Source organism: Trachemys scripta, chromosome 24 (genome assembly GCF_013100865.1).
Source record: "Trachemys scripta elegans isolate TJP31775 chromosome 24, CAS_Tse_1.0, whole genome shotgun sequence".
In the NCBI taxonomy this organism is placed as follows: Eukaryota; Metazoa; Chordata; order Testudines; family Emydidae; genus Trachemys; species Trachemys scripta.
The window spans coordinates 5395654-5413733 of NC_048321.1; the positions used below are offsets into that span (position 1 = coordinate 5395654).

General features: G+C 58.1%; 1 protein-coding gene across 1 annotated transcript in view; it reads right to left on the bottom strand.

Moving 5' to 3' along the window:
* SEMA6C (semaphorin 6C) overlaps positions 1 to 18080 on the bottom strand; it is a 66665-nt gene that overhangs the window by 27000 nt on the left and 21585 nt on the right. The window contains exon 2 of the mRNA XM_034756594.1: positions 8514 to 8594. The gene's annotated coding sequence lies outside the window, so the exon portion shown is untranslated. The remainder of the gene's footprint in view (positions 1 to 8513; positions 8595 to 18080) is intronic.

Genomic DNA, 18080 nt, shown 5'->3' on the forward strand with positions numbered 1-18080 from the left:
GGAGCCTCTCAAACGGCCCGGCCAGGATTGGGGAGCTGGGGGAGCTTGGGGCCAGAGGACTGAGTCCCCCCCCCCCACCGGCTGTGCTGTGCTTTATTCTTCCGTCATCGCTATCCCCCCACAAGCCACCCTCACCAGCACAGGGTGAAGGTGGGACTGGCTCCCACTTCCCCCCACCAGGCCGGTGGGTGCAGGCCGGTCTTGGCCAAAGGGGCTGGCTTGGGAGCCCCATTTCTGAGCATCCTGCAAGCCCCTCCCCCATTCCCTCTGTGGGGCTGTCCCCCCAGTGCCGCGATTGCCCCCCCCCCCGCTCTCTCCCGCCTGACGGAAGAGAATCCTCAGGCTCCGTGCCGCTGGGCATTGGGGTGGGCATCATGCACCCCGGGGCCGGGCAGTGCTGATGTCTCCATGGCGGGCACAGAGGGGTGCATGTGCCCGGCCCGCAGAGAGGCTGCCCAGTGCAAGGCTGCAGTGTGCCACCCCTTCAGCTTTGAGCGAGTGGTCTGGTGACCTGGCACACAAGATCGCCCAGGACGGCTGGGTGGCCGGGCTAAATCTGCCACTCTAGGCAGTGGCCCAGAAATCCGCAGCCCCGGGCAGCTGCCTAGCTTGCCTGTGGCTTTAATGGCCTCTGGGGTACGCCGGGCTGGGCAGGGGCTGGGGCTGGGAACTCTGCCTTTGGGCCAAGGAGGGAGAGGGCTCCCCCGTGGCGGGCGGATTTCCGTGCCCAAGGGAACAGATCCCAGCTGCCAGCCCTGGTGTCTGAGCGCAGCGGGGCGGGTGCTACGGAACCTGGGTCTCTGTGCCAACCAGGAGCTGCCTCCGGGTGCCACCCTTCCCCCATCAGGGCTGCGCTGCCCGCCCCACAGATCCCTCCCATTCCCAGCTCCCCAGCCCGTCGCCCGCCTCCTCCTTCCCAGCTATTGCGAAGCAGCTGGGGCCCGGCCAAGTCCTCCAGAGGCCACTCGACTTCCCAGCGCCCAGGGATGAGCCGTTCAGCGCCGTGGCCTCACGCCGACCCAGCCGGGCGGGGCACGGCGACGGGGAGGGTTGCCTAACCCTGCCAGCAGCCCACGGGGACGTGCCAAGCTGCCTTGGGCCGGTGCCAGGTGCTGGGAGAGTAGGGAATGCCACGGCCTTGGTGCAGGTGGGGAGGAGGGGCAATTGATGGGCACCCATCACTAGGGCATGAAAAGGGGCGAGAATTCAGACCCGCTTCTCGGCAGCCTCTACCCCGCCTGGGAGGGGGGAGTCTGCTGGGTGGGGCTGGGAGTCAGGGCTCCTGCGTTGTAGCCCCAACTCTGGGAGGAGGGGTCTAGTGGCTGCAATGGCGGCAGGCTCGGGGGCAGGACTCCTGGGTTCCCATCTCATTTTAATGACGCGTGAGAAGAAGAAATAAAGCTTCTCTATGTTCCTATGTACAGATCAAGGCTCTGACGCACCGCAGCTCAGTGCTGCTGGCTGGAGACAAGCGCAGGGAGCTAGGGGTCGGTGCCCCTTGTGTCTGCGAGACTGTTGTCCCCAAAGCCCTTCTCACGAACGGCACTTGCCCTTAAGCACGTTCCTGCTGGCAAAAGCAGTGAGAGTCCCCACCCCCTACCCCGCTGCCCCCCTCCAGGGGCCAGGAGAACCAGGGCCGCTGGCCTCAAGCTACGCTCTGGGCTGCGGCGCTGGGGAACAAAATCTGCTCGGACCCCAAGGCCAGAGAGAGGTGGAGAAGATGCAATGGGTGCACCATCTCCCTCTGCTGGATGGAAAATGAACTGCTCGCCTGTGTGTCATATTCCCATTACTGCTAATGGGGATTCTTCTTCAGCTCTAGCTGGGGGTTGGGGCTTTTGACCCCCTAATTCTATCCTTGCAGTCACCATGAAGCTCTCAGCAGCCCCTCCCTGGATCTCAAGGTGCTTAAAACACACCCAGGGGTCAGGTCTAAATCCAATATGGAGTCAGGTATAATTAACCCTGTATCACAAAGGGGGAAACTGAGTCACAAGAAGGAAGAGACTTGGCTTAAGGATCACACAGCGAGTCAGTGACTGAGCTGCGAATAGAACCCAGGAGTCCTAGCTCCTAGATCTAAGCACTAGCCTACACTTGCCTCCCCAAACCGAGGGCAGAACGCAGGAGTCCTAGCTCATTGCCTGATCTAACCACTACACCACACTCCCTCTAAGATCTTTCTCTACTCCAAGTTCTACCCATTCCAATATCCCTTTCCTTTATTATTCATATCACAGCAGCACCAGCCCAAGATTAGGGCCCTGTTGCGTCCGGCGCTGCACACCCGCCTAGTGAGAGACAGCCCCAGCCTTGAAGAGCTCCGTCGCAACACACCAGACAAAAGATGGGAGGGGAAACTGAGGCACAGAGGAGTGACGTGACTTGCCCATGTTCACCCAGCAGGCCAGTAGCAGAGCAAGGAATCAAACCCAGCCATCCTGGCTCCCAGCCCAGTGCGCCAGCCACTAGGTCACAGCGGGTGGGGTCTAGCTCCCCCATCAGGCAGCTGCCACGCCCTGACCAATCGGCCCCGCTCCCCAAGCAGGCACCAAGCAGTTAAAGGAGCGAATGCTGAGTTAATGGCACAGATCTATTGAGAAATGTCATTACTACTGAAGACCCGCGCCGGGTGTCTGAAATAGACAATGTAATTAAATGAAATATTACGCCAATTAAAATCCAGGCCCCCACACGCCAATATAATTCTTACCCTGGGCCATTCGCAATGTACATTTAATGTATGATGTCTCATCAGTCCCACATTATATTCTGCTGTCTCGGCGCGGTAGCTAATTTTAGCCCGCGCTCCAGCCGGCTCTTCCGCTTCCTCCAGGCCAGCGAAGCTGGGCCTTGGCGTCTAAATAACCAGGTCCATACAATGCAATAGAGACTTGTTCTTTCAGCTTTGCTTCTGCTTCCACCCCCGATTTCACATGAGTTGGGAATGGAACCCAGGAGTCCTGACCCCCTCCCCCAGCCCTCACTCAGCCCTGCACCCTATGGCTCAAATGCATCCCCCACAAGCATTAAGGCTGAGATCCTGGAGGGGAGGGGGGCGGCTTGGCTTAAAACTGCCCCCTCCCCCTGCACCGGGGCTGGATTCACCCTTTCTCTTCGCAGTGGGGCGGGGGAACAAATGAAGTTAAAAGGCAACTAATGCGCAGCATGAGGAAAGGAAATGTTTTCTAATGCCGCGCGTGAGTAACTTGTGGAACTCCCCATCACATGATGTCCTTGAGGCCAAGGGCTAAGCAGGATCTACAACTGATGGGACCAGACACTGTTGCATTAGAGAGAAGAAGGGGTTTATAATGGGCTAGGGACCCTTCAGCTTTAGGGCCTGAACCCACCACCAACTAAACAGGGTCAGGAAGGGATTTCCTCTGAATCAGTGACTGTCGGCAGGTCACTCTTCCGTGCTGTGCCTCGGTTTCCCTTCCCACCCTCTGTCTGTCTGGTCTATTCAGCCTGTGAGCTCTCCGGGGGAGGGACTGTCTCTCACTTTGTAGCTGTGCAGTGCCCGGTGCAAGAGAGACCCGGGCTCGGGGGAAGGTTGGGGGGGGGGCAACAGCTGGATTCAGTTGCAGCTCTTAAGGGAGCCCAGCCAGCCTGTGCACTGTGCCCCATCAGAAGCCCTGTGAGCCCCTGCAGCCTACAGCTTCCCCACGGCCTGACTCGGCTGCCTACCCCTCGCCTGCTTCGCTGCTTCTCTGCCTGGGATTGAACCCACAGCCTCTGGAGCTCAGCCCCTCTTTCTGTGGGGCTAAGGAACCCTCTGCCCCAACTGCTACACATGAACCGGCCACTGGAGGGAGACAGGGAGCCACTCCAGGGGTCAGTCCCCATTGTGGAGGAGGAGGCAGGACACTGAGGTGTGACGGAGCGATGAGCTGACCAGGCGTGGCAGCCCCCACCATGTGATTTCAGCTTCCCCATCCCCCTGCTTAGCCTCCCCCTCGACCCACCCTGGCTCCCAAACCACAGCCCCTCCCCACTGCTAAAGGAGAATCCCTGCCAGCTGCCAGCAGTGCAGGGGCTATGGCACACACCGCTGAGCGGGTGAGATCCTGGCCTGCTCCCCAGACTCAGCCACCCCGTGCACCCCTCCATCCCTCCCACGGGCCCTCGGCTGGCTGCATCGGAAATTAAAATATAAATAATTCAGTCCCCGTCGCCTTTATGAATAAGAATATGAACCTGACAGAAAGCGCTTGGGAGTAATTTATGCAGGGGGAGAAGTGACTCTGCTTTCGGATCCATTTGTGAGCAGGAGGGAGCCGGGTGCGGGGGGGACGCCGAACGGGGGGACCGGGACGGGGAGTCAGGAGGGACTCGTTAGTTTCAATCCGGGCAGGGCTGTAACTGCTCCTGATCGACGCACACGCCACGTCTTTGGCAAGCGTTGAAGCCCTGGGCACTGGTGCCAGGAGCGCGGTGAGGACGCGTCGTCCCCCGCCGCTACCATGGGGACAGGAAGTGAGAAAAGAACCCTGGGCCCAGATCCGCAGCAGGTGCAAAGGGGTTTAATGGAGTTGGTTTACACCAGCGGAGGATCTGGGCCCCGCTCTCTCCAGCCGCAGCTCGTGGGAAGGCGGAGGGGCGTTTCGAAAGCCCGCAGGCGGCGTTCAGCTGGGACACCGCGGGATAGTGAGATCCTAAGAGATCTCAGAGGTCAGGACCGCGTTGTTTACATCACAGCGCCAATATTAACACAGACAGGAGCGCGCACCCCTGGCCCAGCTGTGTGCTCGAGAGGTTCCCCTCTGCTAGTGCAATCACTGCACTCCCAAAGCAAGCTGGTGCCAACAGCGCCCGGGGCCAGTCACTCCACACCTGGCATACACCCGCCTGCCCGGGGCCAGTCCGCACTCAACGCCCCCGCCCTGCGGCAGTCCACTCTGGGCACCCCTTGCCCTGGGCCAGAGCTGGACCAGTCCATGCTGGGCACCACCTCGGGCCACTCTGCACTGGGCACAAGCGGCCCCATTTCTGTTCCTGTAACTTTTATTTTGGAAACTGGAACGGGTCATGGTTACGAGCCCCAAAACCTTTGCCATCGACGGAGCCGGAGTGCCAGGGCGGGGGGGGGGTCACTTTAATTTCTTTTAGGGAAAAGGGCAGGCAGAAACAACCAATCTGATTTGTTTAAAAAGCTGCTGCCCGTTTCCTAAGGCCATCTCTGTGCTGTGTCTACTGGCAACGCCGCGTTCCGGCTGCGAAGTCCCTGCCCCCGCACGCCGGCCTTGGTGGCATAAATCCAGCGATAGACAGGCTGCCATCCTGCCGCTGGCGAGGCCACAGCAGACAGGGGAGTAGCAGAGGGATGTTCCCCTAGGGGGGCTGCCTGATGTGCTGGAACCGATCAGTGGGTAAAAGGCTGGGTGGAAGCTTGTTGGTTTCAATCTCCCCCAGAAAGTATCCTTTGTCAGACTGAAAAACAGGAGAGCAGACCAGCAATGCTACCCTGCCGAGCTAGGGGCGGGAGCAGGGGGGGTCTGTTTTCCCATCCCACGAGAACTTGCATGATTTTGAATGATTTTTCCATCCCAAATTCAGATGAAAAATCCCAATCTCAAAACCAATTTTTTTCAGTTTGGGGCAATCGAAACCTTTTTTTTCATCAGTCTGAACCGTTTTCTTTTGCGTTTGACATTTTCCAGGGGGGAGGGATACCTCAGTGGCCTGCTAAACCCAGGGTTGTGAGTTCAATCCTTGAGGGGGCCATTTAGGGATCTGGGGCAAAAATCTGTCTGGGGATTGGTCCTGCTTTAAGCAGGGCGTTGGACTAAATGACCTCCTGAGGTCCCTTCCAACCCTGATATTCTATGATTCTTTGGAACCTTTTATTTTTTTTAAAGCCTACATTAAGGTACAGTTGGCAACAAAGAGGCATTTCGAACAAAAAAACAAAATATGAAACTTATCCTTTTGAACATGTCAGAACGTCCCATTTCCACACTTTCTAACCTTTCTTTTCTTTTCTTTTCTTTAAAAAAAAAAAAAAATCAAGCCGGGAAATTTGCCACATCTGACCCTCTCCCCACAAACAATTTCAGTTCTGACAAATTGGCATTTTTCAGTAAAAAAATGTTCATACAAAAATTCTACACTAACTCTAGTTTAGATCCCACCGCTAACACTCATTTATAGCTTGGCCATCAACAAGTCAATGAGGCCAACATTTTCCAAAGTGGCCTCTAATCTTGGTTGCCTGTGTTAAGAGGTTTTAAGGGCAGGTTGCCCACAGGGCTCCGGATGTGGGGTCTGAGTATCCCAGCACACCAGGGATCTGGGGGATGTGCGGCGCCGTTGACAATCCGGCCCTTGTTTAGGTGCCCGAATAGGAGTGGCAGATGAACTCTGTTCATACCAGGCCCTGGCTGTCTCAAATCCAGCACCCAAAGCAGTGGCCACGTTTGAGAATTAGTGGCCTGAGCGTCTCTGTGCCTCAGTTTACCCACCTGTAAAATGGGGACGAAGATACCTTTATAAAGTGCTTTGAGATTTCCGTCCTTCAGTGCAGTGTGGTGTCTGCCAGTCATAGAATCTTAGAAGATTCGGGTTGGAAGAGACCTCAGGAGGTCGTCTAGTCCAACCCCCTGCTCAAGGCAGGACCAACCCCAACTAAATCATCCCAGCCAGGGCTTTGTCAAGCCGGGCCTTAAAAACCTCTAAAGATGGAGATTCCACCATCTCCCTAGGTAACCCATTCCAGTGCTTCACCACCCTCCTAGTGAAAAAGTTTTCCTAATATCCAACCTAAACCTCCCCCACTGCAACTTGAGACCATTACTCCTTGTTCTGTCATCTGCCACCACTGAGAACAGCTGAGCTCCATCCTCTTTGGAACCCCCCTTCAGGTAGTTGAAGGCTGCTATCAAATCCCCCCTCACTCTTCTCTTCTGGAGACTAAACAATCCCAGTTCCCTCAGCCTCTCCTCATAAGTCATGTGCTCCAGCCTCCTGATCATTTTCGTTGCCCTCCGCTGGACTCTCTCCAATTTGTCCTTCTGTAGTGTGGGGCCCAAAACTGGACGCAATACTCCAGATGTGGCCTCACCAGTGCCAAATAGAGGGGAATAATCACTTCCCTCGATCTGCTGGCAATGCTCCTACTAATACAGCCCAATATGCTGTTGGCCTTCTTGGCAACAAGGGCACACTGCTGACTCATATCCAGCTTCTCATGCACTGTAATCCCCAGGTCCTTTTCTGCAGAACTGCTGCTTAGTCAGTCGGTCCCCAGCCTGTAGCAGTGCATGGGATTCTTCCGTCCTACGTGCAGGACTCTGCACTTGTCCTTGTTGAACCTCATCAGATTTCTTTTGGCCCAATCCTCTAATCTGTCTAGTCACTCTGGACCCTATCCCTACCCTCCAGCGTATCTACCTCTCCCCCCAGCTTACTGTCAGCAGCCAGTGCCCTGTGGCTCGACAGCACCACCCAGAGGGTCCGTTGGACCACAAGGAGCAGTGGGCTGGTTTGTTCTGGGCACAGTTAGGAGAAAGGGGAAGGTGCTGCTTCCACGGAGCGCTGCATGAAGGCTGCACGGGGAAGGGTGACTTTCCCGGCTGGCTGCTGCAGAAGGGCGCAGGGCAGGGGAGGGCTGGGTGTCTCCAGCCTTCAAGTCCATGGGCGCTACCTAACTCTGCCTGTGAGTTACTACTCCCGGCCGGTGCGGCGCCCCCGCATGGCCGACTCAGGGCAGGGCAGACAACACAGGGCGAAAGCCCCAGTGTCCAGCCAATCACTCCTTCCTCAGTTAGGCAGAATCTGTGGTTCCCCGCAAGCAGGGAACAGCGGCTTCTGGACTCCAGCTCTTCCCTGGGCCTAACCGAGGCCCCAATCTTACCCCATCCCTGGCCAAGGCAGGGGTGTGTGCAAGTGACAGGCCATGTTCCCCAGGTGGGAGAGATCTGAGCTAAGATAGCAAGAGGCATTGAGTTGGCCATAGGGGGCAAAACCAAACTCCCCAGCTGCCCCAGAAGCCCTGCATCCAAGCCCCCAAACTCCAATCAGAACTGGGATCACAGCCCGGCACCCCGTGAATAACTCGGAACTGCCACGTCCCCTCTGCTTCAGCCTCGAACCACCAACCCCGCCCCGTTCCTGCGCCGTGCTCTGCATCGTCCCAAGATCCCGGCTCGCTGGGTCCAAGACCCTGTGCCAGGCGGGGCATCAAACTGCATTGGAAATGCCCCGCCCCTGAAGAGAGCCACCATAGGAAGCCATTAGCACCAAACACACAACCCCCCGAGGTGCACAGATCCTGCAAGGAGCTGGGCTCCGTACTCGGCAGGTGCCTGCAGGTGGCACCTTATCTCCTAACTATTGACCTATATACATGCCTAGAGCACTCCTGGGACATCACAGGGAGCGCCAGCCCCTGCCCCTTTGCAGCCAGAATACTGCGGGGGGGAAAGAGACCCCCTGCTGGTCAGGAGGAGGTATTGCAGAGCACAAGGCGAGGTATTGCAGAGCACACACCCTACTGCCGGCCGCAGCCTTACCTTAGTTTCCAGGGTCCGTGGGGCAGCTGTGCACGGCTGGGGCTGGCCAGGCACTTGGGTAACTCTGGGGGTCCGGCAAGGCTGGGAGGAGACACAATTCAAAGGGGAGGGAGGTGAGATACAAGGTCAGACAGGCAGCACAGTGGGGGTATTGAGGCCCGATGTTCAGTCGGCTGCATGGGGAGGGCACTGAGCCAGGAGCATGGCACTGCCAGGGGCTCGGTGCCCCAACCCTGCCGCCTGCCCCACAGCCCAGGTAGCTCATTGGTCCCCAAGGTAATTAACCACTAACGATCCGAAGAATTCTAGCGAGAGACAGACAGGCCTGGCTAGGCCAAATGATGGGGGAGCAGCATCTGCCCGACAGCATCTGGGCATCACAGGGCAGCGCTACTCTGCTTTGGCACTGGGCGAGATGCCCGCTGGGCCCGGGTCCCCCGGATCAGGTGCCACCGTTCAGAGAGGGCAAGGCTGGGAGCTTGTGGTTGACACGCGTGCCCCAGGCATGCACATGCATGTGCACATGCACCCCCCACACACACAAGCAACCACCAAATACACAGACCGAGGAAGCAAAGTAGAGGTTAGCCACCCCCTCGTCTGCAGTCGGGGGACAGCCTGATCCAGAGGGGAGCTCTCAACTTCCCCGAAGCCCCAGAGCTAAACCTGGGAACTGGGTATGGGCTGATGGGTCAGAGCATGGGGCTGGGCGTGGCGAGGGGCACGCACAGGGTGTGCATCATTCATGGGCACCCCTGGGAGCCACCCCCTCCTTGCCCCACAGGCTGGGCACACCCACCCTCATCTGCCACCCTTTCACCTGGTGCCGGCTGTCCCCTCAGCACTGTCCCCCGGCATGTGCCCCTGTTCCCAGTGGGGACACAGCCCCGGGACGGAGCTCCCGCCAGACGCTCCCTGGGAGGCGTTATTTTAAGCCAGATGGTGACTCCGAGGGAAGCAAAGTCAGCGGCGCGACAGAAATAGCCCTTCAAGGGAGCCCGGCATCAGTGGATATAGATCCCTGTGGCGGGCGGGGCAGGGGGTCTCCAGACAGACAGCCTCGGTGGGGAGGGGCAGGGACCAGACCCTTGTGCTTCAAGCCCTGCAGTCCAGCTGCAGATGTGCTGCTGAGCAAGGTTATAAATATCTCCCCCGTCAGACCCACCCACCTGCTCTCCCTCCAGCAGGTGGCGATAGCCAGAGGGGCTTCCCCAGGTGGCACAGGTGCTGCGGGCGCTGACAAGGAGCTGGGGGGGAGGGGCAGATTGCCCCATCATGCCCCCGCCTACCCCGAATGGATGGAGGGCTAAGGGCAGGTCTGGGTGGGGAGATGCATAGGGAAAGAACAGGGGAGGGGTGGACGGAGGGACAGATAGGCAGGCAGGGTGAAGAGGGACAGGCACACAGCACACATGGGGATATTGGGGGCAGTCGCAGCCGCGGGAGGGGCGCCTGGCTGCAGATGAAGCCCCTTGGGACCCTCCCTGCCTCCGGGTGCCATTGAATTCTCAGCTGCCGCCCGCCCGCGCCCAGAACAGGAACCCCAACGACCAGTGCCACGAGTCGGATGCGGAGCCACGAGCTACTTCCCCGGCCAAGATTCCAGCCGAGGCTCCCTGTGGGCCGCGGCGTGCTACTCCGGCCTTCTAGGCAGGCAAGAGCGTGACCCAAAACCTGAGCCGCCCGCGCGCCCCGGGCCTGCCCCCAGCTGCTCAGACCAAGGCCGCGGGGTGTTACCAGGCCAGCTGCAGAGAGGCCTTGAGCAGCAGAGCGATTCATTTCATCCCGTCCCGAGCCCCTGGCCACACGGCCCTAAGGAGGCGCATTATCCGGGCCGGGGATCAGCCGACCGGCATGGGACAGCATCTCATGCGCGAGGCAATTTCGGGATGAATGGGGAGATTCAGTGCAAAGTCAGAGAGGCCTTTTGTTTCCCTGATTGAAGGCTGCCCGGGTGTCACAGGAGCGGTCCCGCTTCATTTGCACGGCACAGAGAAACTCCACGAAGCCAGGCGGGCCGCGGCGCTGGGGGCCTGAGGCAGACACGCCAAGGCTTCCTGGTTAAAAGCCAACAGCTGGATCCGGATTACGCCCGCTCTGGGGAGGTTAGGAACAGCTTCCCGGCGGGTCAGAGAGCACGCTGGCTCAGCAGCCGTGTGCATGTGCCCACGGGCAGCACCAGCCGGGGGGTAGTGCCAGCTGTGAGGCAGGCAAGCTTCCCCGGGGCAGCCCTGCTGCAACGCTTTGGTCCTACCCTGCAGCACATGCCGCAGTTCCTGTCTCAGGACCCCGATCAAACTGTCAGTGTCCCTCCGTCCCAACCCCTCCCCCCAACCTATCCCAGCCTGCCAGATCCCGTTTCTCCCAGCCTGCACCAAAGGGCTGGCTCTTGGGCAGTGCCCGCGGGGCACAGGGCTGGGCGGGGACTCACGGGGCGCTCAGCTGCTCCCCGGCAGCGCTAAGGACGTTCTCCAGCCATGGAGGAGGCGCAGTTGAAGCTTTGCAACCACAGCCTTTTTTCCAGTCCATTTCCCTCGCTCCGTCGCTCTGACATCTCAGTCCGGCCGCACGGCCGCGCCTGCCCCTGGGGACCAGGGATTCCCCCCCACCCGCTGCAAACACAAGATTGCCGGGCGCACTGGGCTGCGTTGGAGGGAAACGAAAGCAGATCGGATCCATGAAGGAAACGCGGCATTTTAACTGGGCTCAGTGGAGAGGAAATGAAATGCATGGGGGGGGGTCCCTAATAGAGCGGGAGGAGGGTATAATGGGGGTGTAATCGCTTTCCACTCCGGCTCCCTCAGAAAGGTCTGATCGGCCTTGATTGCTAACACGTGTGGGAAATGCTGAGGAGGGAGCCGGCCTCCATGCAGAGCAGGGAACTGGTGGCCAATGGCCCGATGCCCGCGCCGGGCCCTGCCAGCTCCTGGGGAAGCAGCGGCTGCACGAGGATCCAGGACAGTGACTGTTGTTACATGTGGTACGGGAGCATCACATCAGAACAGGGTCCCCGTTGTGCCGGGCGCTGCGCAGACCCCGGGCGAGAGCAGGGTCCCCGTTGTGCCGGGCGCTGCGCAGACCCCGGGCGAGAGCGAGGGCCCCGTTGTGCCGGGCGCTGCGCAGACCCCGGGCGAGAGCGGGGGCCCCGTTGTGCCAGGCCAAGTGAGATCAGGCCCCCATTATGCTGGGCACTGAGCTGATCTGAACTAAGGGAGAATCCGTGCCACAAAGAGCTTGGAGACCTGTCCCCTACCCGTTATCTGCTCTACTCACACTGAGCTCTCTGGGCCCAGGACTCTCTCACTCTGCATCTGTGCAGCCCCCCAGCACAACGGGGCCCTGATCTCGGCCGGTGCTACCACAATCTCCCAAACAACAGTCAGACGGTGCAATGGGACGGCGCTGCAGTGAAACGTGGCAAGGGGGACGGGGGACTCCAGAGGTACAGAGCACGGTGGGGAAACTGACAAAGCCCGAGCTAGGGGACCATACGGGCTTTAGCTTGGAACCACCGGGCAGAATCACCCAGGGGCTGGAGAAACCGAGGCCTCACTCGTGAGCTACGTTCTGCACAGGAGCATCAAGAGTTGAAGTTGCCTGGGGGAGCGAAGGATGTCCAGGGCTCAGCGACCCAGCTAAGCTGCCTCCCCCCTTCATGTTCTTCCCAGCTCCCTCGGCTGATCTCGGCAGAGGGTAATTGCCCCCCACAGAGCTTGCTGTGTGGAGCGTGAGCACCAAGACCAGCCCCTGGGACATCCCTGGGAGCTGGCCAGCCCACGGCCAGGGAGCGTGGGGCAGATCTCCATCCAGCCTGGGGAGCAGCTGCTGCAGTGAGATCCAGGCATTGACAGTTGATATGTGTATTACGGTCATGCTGGCCAAGAGCAGGGCCCCATTGTGCCAGGCGCTGCACAGACCCTGACTGAGAGCAGGGCCCCGCTGTGCGAGGCACTGAACAGACCCCGGGCAAGAGCAGGTTCCCCCCTTCCCCCCAATACCAGGCTACTTGTTCTCATTGACAACTGAGCCAGCAGCCACCAGTGCAATGAGTGGGGTGTTCTTAGGGGCTCACTCTCTGCGTTTTAATGGGAGGAAATACAAGAACTTCCAGACTGGATCAGACCAGGGTCCCCACCCCTTTATCCTGCCTCCCACAGTGACCTCAGTCACACAGCAGGGCAGAGCAGAGCCAGAAATAGAACCCAGGAGTCCTGACCTCCAGCCCAATGCTGGGAATGAAGCTCGGGGAGGGGAGTGGGGTCTAGTGGTTAAAGCAGGGGGCTGGGAGCCAGGACTCCGGGGTTCTGTTCCCAGCTCTGGGAGGGGAGTGGGGTCTAGTGGTCTCAGTGGAAGGGGAACCAGGAGTCCTGACTCCTGTCAAATACCCAGTGGTTGATTCCTGTGGTGTGACAAGAGGAAACCGCAGCAGCCCTTGTCCTGGTCTGGCTCCCCAGCCAAAGCCAACAGGCTGCCTCTAAGAAGGAGAACTGGCCCCGTTAACTCTTTGGAGCCTGGTGTTTCCCAGCACGGGGTTGGGGGCGTCGATACAAGTGCAGCCTGGCCGGGGAGACCCAACAGGGGGCAGTGCTGAGACAATGCCTTTGTGTGGTACTGGGGCCAGGTGGGGAATAGCGCCCACTGCTGCCCCAGCAGGGGGCGCTCTTCTCTGAGCCAGTGCAGTGCCCTAGCAGGGGGTGCGGAGCTGCAGGGGAAAGGGGGGTTCAGTAGGACGTGCTCCTGCCTTTGAGCATTGCTGAGCCAGGACACCTGGGTTCTCTTCCCAGCTCTAGGAGGGGAGAGGGCCCTAGTGGTTAAAGCAGGGTGGGAGGTGGGAGCCTGGAGTCCTGGGTTGGGATCCCAGCTTTGGGAGGGGAGAGGGGCCTAGTGGTTAAAGCAGGGAGGAGCTGGAGAGTCAGGACTCCTGGGTTCCTCAAAGGAGCATGGTCTCGTGGCCATGGGAGTCAGGACTCCTGAGTTCAAAGACAGTAAGTTCTGGGCACATCACAGATTTTAGTTAAAGGAGAACTCCGGAGCTGCTGTGCCGTGCCCTCCTCCAGAGACCCCGGGCGCTATTCCCCACCCTATGCATCTCAGACCCACTCCTGTCTTCTCCCACTGGTGAGCGCCCCCCAACTCAGACCCCTGCCCACCCTCACCCCAGCGTGCCTAGAGCCTGGAGCAGCGCGGAGGAGGCAGGGGGGAGTTAAGCATGCGCTGTTAGCAGTCCATGCAATTGTATCAACTGGATCATTAACGAGGTCAGGGCTCCTAAAGGCACCTTTATTATTTGAAATGTAAATAATTAAATTAAAGACAATAAATCACTATTAATGCCAAGGGGCAGGGCAGGGACTGGTGTGAGTGGGATGGGGGAGGGGAGTGCATCGGATTGCATCATTAAGTGACCCTACAATAACAAATCAGAGAGAGCTCCACAGTGTCTGTGAAGGACTCTACAATAGCATCCATGAGAGACCCTACAATAACAGGCTTTATGAGAGACCCTACAAGGTGCTTTACAAACAATGGCTTATTGTGAAGTGGGCCCTGTCAGACCCATGTTACAGGTGGGGAAACTGAGGCATGGTGGGGCCAAGTAATTTGCTTCAGGACACGTGGCAGGGAATTGATCCCAGGCATCCCGACTCTCAGCCCACTGCTTTAATCACTAGTCCACGCTGCCCAATGACCTCCGGCCTCAAAGGGTTAACGAGGGCAGAGCTGGCTGGCTGGCAGCCCCATTTCCCTAATGGGAACATCGTGTGTCACCCCGCCCCTGACAAAACGCCAGGCTGCCCTGGCCAATGCCCATTCTGCACCAAACCACAGCTGCCTGTAGCAGGCTGTGAATGGCCGACACCGACGCAAGATTCACACAGCTCAAGGCTGGCGAGGCCACCACCCTGGAGGAGGAAACCATCTTGGAGGGGTTGCTCCACAGCAGAGAAGGGCTTGTGTGTGCATGCACATCTGTGTGTGCATGTGTGTTTGCACGTGTATATGCATGTGCACATGCATGACTGTGCATATACATCGGTGTGCATGCACATGCGTGCGCTCAGGTGCATGTATGTGCACAAGCGTGCATGTGTGTGCATGAGCGTGCATGTGGATGCCTATGCGTTTGTGCAGGTATGTGCATGAGCGTGCATATGGATGCCTGCACATGTGTGCAAGTATGTGCATGAGCATGCATGTGGATGCTTGCATGTGTGTGCAGGTATGTACAAGAGTGTGCATGAGTGTGCATATGGACGCATGCACGCGTGCATGCACAGATATGCATGTGCATGTTTGTGCGTGCAGGTGTTTGTGCATGCACGTCTCTCTGTGTGTGTCTTTGTGCAGGGATGCGTGTGCACATGAGGGCGTGGGTGGCAGGTGGCACTGGGAAGCCATCGCTGAGGAGAATGAAGTCATGTCTTCTAAGGAGGCAAAGTAACAGCCCCGGTGTGAATTCCAGCGTAGGCAGGGAGCCATTTTAAGGGCTGCCAACTTTCTTCTTAATTATTAAAGAGCCCACAATGTATCACAGCTAACTACTGTTGGCGCGGGGAGAGTAAACAACCGGGTAAGTTATGGCTTGCCTCGGGCATGGAACGACGCCGGCCTGTGGCCTGCACCGTGGCCCAGACCTCACCGGCACGATGCTCGTCAAAGCCTGACCAGAGGCGCTGAGCTGCACTGATTCCCGTGGTGCACGCCCTCGCACGCACACACACAGAGCACCCATCTCTACGTGTGAGCTCTGAGGTGCATGTTTACCTGCAAGCTCATGAACTGCCCCTCCACCCCGAATCCTGTCCCCTGAACTCGGCTCAGCGGGTCCAATGCTCTGTCGCCCAGTAGTCAGCCAGTCGCCCAGTGGTCAGCCAGTCGTTTGCATCAGGGCAAAGAGAGTCCTCCCCACCCCCCCACTTTGCACTGGTGCAGGCAACTGCCCGGCGGCCAGGCCATGGTGCATCGGGCCCCCTGCATTCGTTATTTGTATTCCAGTAATGCCCAGAATCCCCACGGAGATGGGACCCCGCCGGGTCTCTGGGCCCCGAGCTCAGAGACACTCCCAGGCGCTTTAAGCACGTGTAGCCCCATTGATTTAACGGGCACGGCGCAGAGCCAGATCGTTAGCTGGCGCAAGCTAGTGTAGCTCCATTGACATCACTGATTTACACCACGGGGGATCTGACCCCATTGGCTCCAATAGAGCGAGGCCCAATTACACCTGCTGGGAATCCGGGCCATGCTCCGTGGGGCTGAGCTGTGTAATGACAGAGGGGTTTCCCAGGTGGGAGGATGCACCCCACCGGAGGGATGCACAGGGGGGTGTCCCTGGGGCGGTCCCCTCCCCTGGGCCTAACTGGCTGGAGCCCTGATCCCCCCTGAACCCCTCTTGAAACTGACCAGCTGCTTTCCCTCTCCTTTTTGAGGAATTCAAGCATCCCCCCAGAGGGGCAGTGACCAGCTCTAGGCAGCCCCGGACTGGCTCCTCGCCCACCCCAGCCCAGAGCCGCGCAGACGAAGAGCAGAAGCCACAGGCGAGCCCGAGCTTTCCAACCTCCTCTCGGCTGTAACTAGCGGGGGACAGAAATGGGCCTGACTCCCAGGAGAGCTCGGGGCGTGGGGGCCAAACGTGCAGAGCCCCCAGCGGGAGCCAGATCTTCAGAAGGGGCGTGCACAACTGTGCGTGTGCATTCACACGTGTGTGTGGACGTGCACGTATGCATTTGTGCACGCATGTGTGTGTGTGTGCACGACCGTGTATGCAGAGCAGCGTGCATCCAACGTGCAACGCTCTTGTGAAAATCCTGGCTGAAGCCTGGGAGTTTAGCGGGGGAGGGGGAATCAAAACGGGCAGAGCTGCGAGAGACAGGACTGGTCAGTGGGTGCGGCACCGGGCTGGCAGTCAGGACACCTGGATTTCATACCTAGCTCAAGGAGGGGAGTGGGGTCTGGTGGTTAGAGCCAGGGGGCTGGGAGTCAGGACTCCTGGGTTCTATTTCCCAGCTCTGGGAAGGGACTGGAGTATAGTGGTTAGAGCAGGGGATTTGGAGTCAGGACTAAGACCCCTCCCCACACACACACACCCCCAATCATTCTCATATTTGGGGGTGAGTTTTGTGAATTTAACACCGTTTTCGGGGACGGGGAGGGGCTGAAGACTGAAATTCTCTGACGCTCTCCAGGGCAGGACCAGTCTGGATCCTAACAGTGGGCACTCCCTGTTACCCCGAATTTAAGGGGGGGATGTACCCGAGAATGTAATCAAGCTAATTGCAACCATATTGTGTGCATTCAGCCATCACAAATGAATCCAATAAAACGCCACATAGTAGAGGGTTAATTGGAAAGCAGGCTTTTAGAGGCAAGGTCAAAACGAATTGGCAGTTTCCGCTAATTAGAATGGAAAGCGGGGAAACAAGTGAACAAATCAAACCAGAAAAAAATTAAGTAAATAAAAAACCTTAAGTCTGGGCACCTTCAATATTAAAAAATTATTACACATTTTAAAACATAATAATTTTCTAGGGGTTATTGTAACCTGTGTGTTTTATAAAAAATAGTGATAAAAAACCTAGCTAATATAGTGGACTTCAAAGCCGTCCTCTGAAGCCATCTCGAGAAACGTTTTTCCTAACACCGTTTTTCCCCAGTGGGTGAGCAACTGGCCACTGCGTACCCAGTGTTAACTACCCACCACCATTCCGGATTTAAGGTAAACCGATTGCTTCTGCCTGTGCGTGCTTAAATCTAATAAACTGCAGCTTACTCGCATGAATCTTTTATCAGACGGAATTGCTGTGTTCCCATCGATTGATTTCCTGACACTGCCTGGAGTGAAACAGTGAAGTAGCCCCTCCTGTGGGTTCCTAAAACCCTGGGTAACATGCCCCCATCCCGCAGCTATTACTTTCGCCTCCTGCTCGCCTTTCCTCCCGGCCCTGGTGCCCTGGGCCTCTGGCACCTCCCGGCTGGGTCCCCCTAAATCATGACTGTGCAGATCCTGGTACGGCACACAGCTGCCCACCTCCTCTGTGGCTCAGGCCACCACACACAGCCCATGCGCCAGTCCCACTCAGCATCCCTCGCCCATTCACAGAATATCAGGGTTGGAAGGGACCTCAGGAGGTCATCTATTCCGACCCCCTGCTCAAAGCAGGACCAATCCCCAGACAGATTTTTTTTGCCCCCGATCCCTAAATGGCCCCCTCAAGGATTGAACTCACAACCGTGGGTTTAGCAGGCCAATGCTCAAACCACTGAGCTATCCCTCCCCATTTGAGGCCCTGCTCCTAATTCTCCCAGCAGCAAACGGCTCAGCAACATCAGGGAGTGAATATCCATCTACACACGCCCGCGACAGCTGAGCGGCTCCGGGACAAGGCAGACCCCAGAGCCGGGACGCGGGGGACACAGCACCCCCAGATCTAGATCGAACTCCCCGAGGAGACCAGGCGGATCCAGAGTCTGACCAGTTTTAGGAGGCGTCACAGGACAAACGCTCCTTTTACTCCCAACCCTACCAATCCCTTCCCACCCCCCGAAAAACCTACCCTAAGCAGAGTTCTG